Source organism: Zootoca vivipara, chromosome 9, assembly GCF_963506605.1.
Source record: "Zootoca vivipara chromosome 9, rZooViv1.1, whole genome shotgun sequence".
Lineage (NCBI taxonomy): Eukaryota > Metazoa > Chordata > Lepidosauria > Squamata > Lacertidae > Zootoca > Zootoca vivipara.
The window spans coordinates 6,116,047-6,123,061 of record NC_083284.1 but is presented as its reverse complement, the minus strand read 5'-3'; positions in this window follow the sequence as shown (position 1 = coordinate 6,123,061).

Sequence of the window (7,015 nt, the reverse complement as noted above, 5' to 3'; positions counted from 1 at the left end):
TAGAATTGTAGTCGGAAGGGACCACAAGGGTCATCTAGTCCAACCCCCTGCAATGCAGGAATTTTTTCCTAAGGTGGGGCTTGAACCCACAACATGGTTGAAATATTATGCTGATATGCAGCAACGCCTTGGAGCCGTCGTGTCTGCGGCCGTGCCTTGCCTCGCCCTCGCCCGCCTTGTCACCCCCTCTCGCCTGCCCGACCCTCCCGTCCTCTCCAGCCAAGCAGGGTAGCCGCCGATGCTGCCAGCCCCAGAAGCACAAGGTGGCCGCTGCTGCTGCCGCCACCACGATATCATCAGGCCAGCTGGCCCTGTAGCCCCGCCCACATTCCCACTTCGGGGGCCCGCCCCTGAACGACCATGGCTTGCCCCCCCCTAGTTTTGATCCTGGCTACGCCCCTGTGGGTCTATAATTTGCCATTTGTTCTTGATCCTCCTCTCCTTTTGGGAGCAGTGTAATATAGGCCTCCTTCCACGTTTCTGGTATTGCGCCTTTTTCTAAGGCTTGATTCATTATTTCTTTTAGGGGATTCAGGAGTATGTTTTCCATTTTTTTATAGTATTCCATGGGCGATTTCCCTGGCGATTTCCCTGTTTTACTTTTTTTCATTACTTCTTTTATCTCTTCTATTGTAATTGGTTTCTCTATTTCCTTAGCTTTTTCCTTAATATTAATATTCAAATGATGTTTCTCTAAGTATCTATTTATATCCTCTCCATTATCTTCATTTTTCTTATATAATTTTTCATAATATTTCACAAACTTTTTCATTATTGTCTGTGGATTATCTATTATTTTCTCCCCTTCTCTTATTCTATTTATAGTTTTTTTACTTTCCTTCTTCTTTAGTTGCCAGGCTAGATATTTACTTGGTTTGTTTGCGAACTCAAAGTTGTTTTGCTTCCACATTTTATATTTCCAATCGATCTCTTGCTCTATTTTATTTTTATATTCTGCTTTCAATAGTCCAATTTCTCTTTTTAATTTCCCACTTTTAGGATTTTTATTCAGGTCTTTCTCTTTTTTCTCTAGCTCTTCTAATATTTTCTTTTTCTCTTTCTCCCTCTTATTTTTCAACATGGCATTCTGCTTAATAAAATAACCTCTAATTACCGCTTTGCTGGTATCCCATATAACTTTCGTATCGACATTCCCATCATTGTTTAATTCAAAAAATTCTCTTAATGTTTCTTTAGCTCCTTCTATTATCTGTTCATCGAAAAGTAGTGAGTCGTTTAATTTCCATCTTCTCATACCTGTTTTCCACTCAGTTCCCAGACATAAAAATATTGAGTTATGGTCAGATAAAGTTCTAGGTTGTATTTTAATTTCTTGTACTCTCCTCATCATTTCTGCCGATACCCATATAGCATCAATCCTACTTGCCATGTTTTTCGAGTTAGAGAAATACGTATAATCTTCTTCCATTTCATTTTAAAATCTCCAAGCATCTATCATATCCATATTTTTTACCAAATTGAAAAATGTTTGTGGTAGTCTCCCCTTTTTACTTTCTCTCCCTTTTCCTGTTTTGTCTTTTTTTGGATCAAAGGAGGAGGACGCAAAGTGAGGGAGGGAGTTGAGGGGGCGGGGCCAGAGTGAGAGGGGCGGGGAAAGAGTGAGAGGGCGGGGCCTCCATTGAGGTCATTATGATAGAAGTGTTGCGTTGATGTAAATGGGGAGCTACGAAGGGTTTAAAGAGGCAGGTGGTCCAAGAAGGAGGCAGATGCAGGAGGCAGAAGCCAGAAGAGGAAGACAGCCTGCGAGCGAGATTTGCATGCCCACCAAGATGCCTGGGACCTCTCTTCCAGTCTATATCCTCTGCCTAGTCACCTTGTCCTCAGCTTGCTACTTCCAGAACTGTCCTCGGGGAGGAAAGAGATCAGTCTCTGACATAGAAATCAGACAGGTAGGAGACACACACACACACACACACACACACACACACACACAGGATCTCAATTGATCTCCGCGCTTCGGGGGCTGCCATGGCCTGTCTTCCAGTGCCCAGAGCCGGGTGTTTGCGGCTTGGCAACGGGGGGGGGGGGAGAGCGGAGAATAAGGATCCTTATTCCCCACTCCCCCCCAACGCCACACCACGGACACACGGGGCATTGGACGGGGCTTCGGAACCCTATGGGCTCTGGGGGACTGGCGGCGGCAGGGCGCTTGCTCTCTTGGCTCGAGGAAGGCAGGCAGGCAGGCGGGAACAGCCCTGGAGCCGATAGGAACTGCCTGCCTGCCTTCCCCGAGCCAAGAGATCAAACGCCACTGCCACCGCCAGTCCCCCGGAGCCCATAGGAATGCATTGATTAAGTTTCAATGCATTCCTCTGGGAAACCGCGACTCGCAAGATGGATTTTTCGTAGGACGAATTGAGTCCTGCAACGAATTAAATTTGTCTTGCAAGGCACCACTGTAATGTGCATTAAGTTCAGTGTGTCTACCCTGAGTAACATTAAATGGGATGTCAACCATGGTGTTTACACCTAGAAAAATATGCATATGAATGTAGCCTCAAATAGTTTTGAAAGGGGAATTAGAGAAATCAATCCTGGGGGACAGGTCTATGTTAGCTAGCATGGTTGGATGAAACCTCCAGCTTCAGAGGCTGTATACCTCAGTTTTCAGCACTGCTTGTGGGCTACCTGGCAGCACCCGGCTTGTTGCTGTGGGACAGGGAACGTTCGTCTAGATGGATTTTTGTGAGCTTTGCTGGTTCAGACCAAACACCCGTCTAGTTCAGCATACCTGTAGTCACCTTGCCGTAGCCAAACTCAGACTCAGCACCACCCCTCACTCTCTGTCTCTCTGTCTCTCTCTCTCTCAGTGCATCACCTGCGGTCCTGAAATGACAGGACGCTGCTTTGGCCCCAGCATCTGCTGCGGAGTAGAATTTGGCTGCCTCTTTGACACCCCAGAAACAGCACGCTGCCTGGAGGAAAATGACCTGCCTGACCCCTGCGCGTCCGGCTGGAAGTGGTGCGGAGATGAAGGGAGATGTGCAGTCCAAGGCACATGCTGCGGTGTCGGTAAGGGTATCCGTGTGTGGGAGATGAAGTTCACCCAGAGGGGGTGCTGGAGAGAGGAAGAGGGGGGGGGGAATGCGAGTCAGGAAAGTCAAGTGGAAAACCACCCCCAAGGAAAAGACACAAGTCGTAACCATAGCATAACAGAATTGTAGAGCTGGGAGGAACCCCCAAGGGTCATTTAGTAATGCAGCAATCTCGACAGATGGCCATCCGACTTACCATTAAAATGTTCCACTGCCAAGCAGCTCTGACGCTCAGAAAGTTCTTCCTATTGTTTAGTCAGGATCTCCTGTCTTGTATTTGAATCTATTGCTTTGGGTCCATGGCACAGCCCTTCAGATATTAGAAGGTGGCTCATATCACATCTCAATCTTCTCTTCCCCAGGGTAAACATACCCAACACTCCTTCAACCGTTCCTCATAAGGCTTGGTTTCCAGACCCTTGGTCACTCTGTTCGCCCTCTTCTAAACACATTCCAGCTTGTCAATATCTTTCTAAACTGTGGTGACCAGAAACAAAATAAAAAAAATTCCTTCCAGAAGCACAAAGTTTGTCATTGGTATAAGCTTTCGTGAGCATGCACACCTCTTCAGATGTGGTGAGCAGAGTTGGACACAATAATCCAGGCTGAGTCTGAGCAAGGCAGATAATCCAATAATCCCGGTTGGGTCTGTTACTTCCTTTAACCTGGACACTAGACTTCTGTTGATGCAGCCTAGAATAGCATTCCCTTTTTTTGCTGCTGCATCAGGCTGGTCTCTCATGAAGCTTGTGGTCTACTAAGACGCCAAGATCCTTTTCACATGTACTACAGTCAAGCCAGGTGTCACCCATCCTATGTTTGTGAATCTGGTTATTCCTCTAGCCCACATTTTACCAGCTTCCCTGCAAGAATATCAGGGGAGACTTTGTGACCGACCCAAAAGGCTTGCCAGAAGATTAAAGCACAGAAAATTTCATTTTCGCCCTCCTTTCTTCCACAGAGAGCTGCACCGATGATGCAGAGTGCTTGCTTCCCTGAAGCCCATGCGTAGGCAGCCCCCAGAACATCGGCTTTCCAACTTTTATTTCAGAACGCCCTCAGAAAAAGAAGAATCCGAAGAACAGGTGTGGCGAATTTGAAACTGATGAAGTAGTGGATAGGTATTCTGTTATTTGATTACCAAGAACGTTACCTGTGAAATTAAGTTTGTACCAATGTTACCAAAAAGCAACCATTAAGATTCAAGCCAATAAATATCCATCTTTAAAGTGTCACATTAGTAATCGTCTATTTCATTTTCCAGCTAAGGTATCCAGAAAGCCAGGTGGTGGGGAACTCTTTTAAACTGTCAAAACTGCCTCTTAGAGGAGATAGGTTAGTTTGTGGCTGAGAGTGCACCAAGGAAGGGGGGTTCTAGTGAAGGGAAACCCTTATCTGAGTGCACATCGGAACAGTCTTATTTATAGCCCCAAGTCTTATAGGTACCTGGTCACGTTTAGGCTGGAAGAGGACTCTCTTTTATTTTTGAAAACCCACAAGTGCAGAGGGTTTAAAGAAAGGCTAGAGGGGTAAAGTGGGAGGTTTGATTTACCTCAGAAATCCCTATTAGTGCTTTTAATAATTGAGAGGTCAGAGTTATAAGACTGAAAGTGAGAGGGACTTTCGTCGCAACAGGGGTTGGCAAGGTTTACCTTGCCTGGACCGGTTCACTCCAGCAGAGATCTCTCCTTGGGCCAGTTCGTGAGCGCGCGTGCCCACGATTTCTGGCGCCCTCAGAAAAAGAAGAGTCTGAATAATACCCTAAATAGCATAAAGCAGACATAAAAATTGGGAGACCAAAATGTAAAAACACAGCACATAATACAAGTCTTTTATTGCGTTGTGTTGCATGTTTTGTCCTGTGTCATTTATGCAGAGAAACGCTTGATATTTTCAAATACATGGTGGGGATACTTTGGGCCCCTTAACGCTGGTGTTTTATTGCAGCTGTGTTCTGGACACAAATCCACATTGGTAGTGGATTTAGCCTGCTTTAGTTGGTTAGAATAATAGCATCAAGTTGGAAGGGACCATGTGGGTCATCTAGTTCAAGAACCTATTGCAATGCAGAGGTTTTTTTGCCCAGGGTGCGAATCGAACCCATGACCCTGAGATTAAGAGTCTCATGCTCTAACAACTGAGCTATGGTTCTATCTGAACACATTGCTGCTGTCCGGAGGGGCTGCAGTGTAACAACAGCACAGTAAAAAAATAAACCGGAGCATTTGTGGATGAATGGTTATGAGATTTCCGCAGGTAGTGGCAGGATATGCCCTGATTGGAAATGCAAGGGTGGATCTAGACATGGGGGTTGGGGTGGGGGAGAACCCGATATAAATAAGTCAGGAATTAGATCGTTATAGCAAAAGGGGGGGGGAATCTGTAGAAAATCATGTTTTAAATTTTCCTGCTCTCTGGCGCTATCTGGTGTTGCGTGTAATGTATCTGAGTCCCAACCGCGGGTCCACCACAAAACTTTTGCAGGCACAAACAACATTGATAGCGGAATGGAGTGTGACCACCCTGATAACATCATGTGCACAATTCATCATACATGTGCAATAAAACCAACCTTTGAACTCTGTCCCAGCAAAACCTCTGTGTTACTGTCATAAAGTACTATGGCAAGGGAGGCCGGCAATGCACCACTGGCGTCTTATTTTGGTCTGAGCTTAACGTAATAGGCTCTGAGTCGGACCCCTCCAGGGAACATCCATACTACAGATTGAAAACGGGTTTAACCCTGGGAAATGTGGACTGAGGCCCACTGGCTGCCCTCACCTGGTTTAGACGGCCACACATTGACAGTTTCTAGGAGCCACAGGTGGGATCTGAGCGCAGGATGGGGACCAAAGGTGGACAAGCTACCCCTAAGAGTGACCTGGTATTATTGGCCAATTGCCTCATAATTAATTCATTCCTGTTCTTGCAGTGCAATTATTTTGCTGTAGAGGGAAGAAAAAAAAAACCATGATGAGAGGAAGCCAGTAATTAAAAGTTACTCCCCCTTTCAGGGAAGAGGTATGGCTCAATTCTGAGATAATTTGTATGTAATGCTTCAGCTGCCCTATGCAATTAAGATAAAATTAGAGGCACATTGGAAGCAGAAGCCTGCAATTAGGAAGCAATTAGAAGCAGAAGTCACAAGAAGGAAACTTCTAATTCAGATTGCAGGGGATCGCTGCTGAACAGAATTCCTTCTGAGTACAGTAAATGTAATAGAATGAGGTTGGCTTTGGGAATGGGCAATGCCTGGTAATATAGCATTTGGAAAACTCAGCAGTGGCCAGAGGACTGGAGAAGATCAGTCTTCGTCCCAATCCCAAAGAAGGGCAGTGCCAAAGGATGCTCCAACTACCGCACAATTGCGCTCATTTCACACGCTAGCAAGGTTATGCTTAAAATTCTACAAGGCAGGCTTAGGCAGTATGTGGACCGAGAACTCCCAGAAGTGCAAGCTGGATTTCGAAAGGGCAGAGGAACTAGAGACCAAATTGCAAACATGCGCTGGATTATGGAGAAAGCTAGAGAGTTCCAGAAAAACATCTGCTTCTGCTTCATTGACTATGCAAAAAGCCCATTAACCCATAGGGACTAACGGGGGTTGCGACCAGATCCAAAGAAAAGACTGTGTGTGTGTGTTAGGGGGTGGGTCTAAGCCTTAAGTTGGAAGATAATTGGAGGGCTGAGTGTTGCTGGGGTAAATAGCATGTATCTATGCTTTGATTGACAGGGGGAGTGCATAAATACTCAGCGTGTTTGTTTTAGCCTCATTCCGGCTAGTGATTTGAATCGGCAAGGCAACTGCTTTTCGCTGTTCTTTCTCTGCTGGAACTTGTTACGTTCGTATGATTTCCTGGGGGCTTTCTCACTTGTTTACCCAGTTGTTCAATTGTTGATATTCGCTTAGTTATCCCCTTTAATTGTTTGTTCCTCTTGCTCTCCCCTGCCTCCCTCCC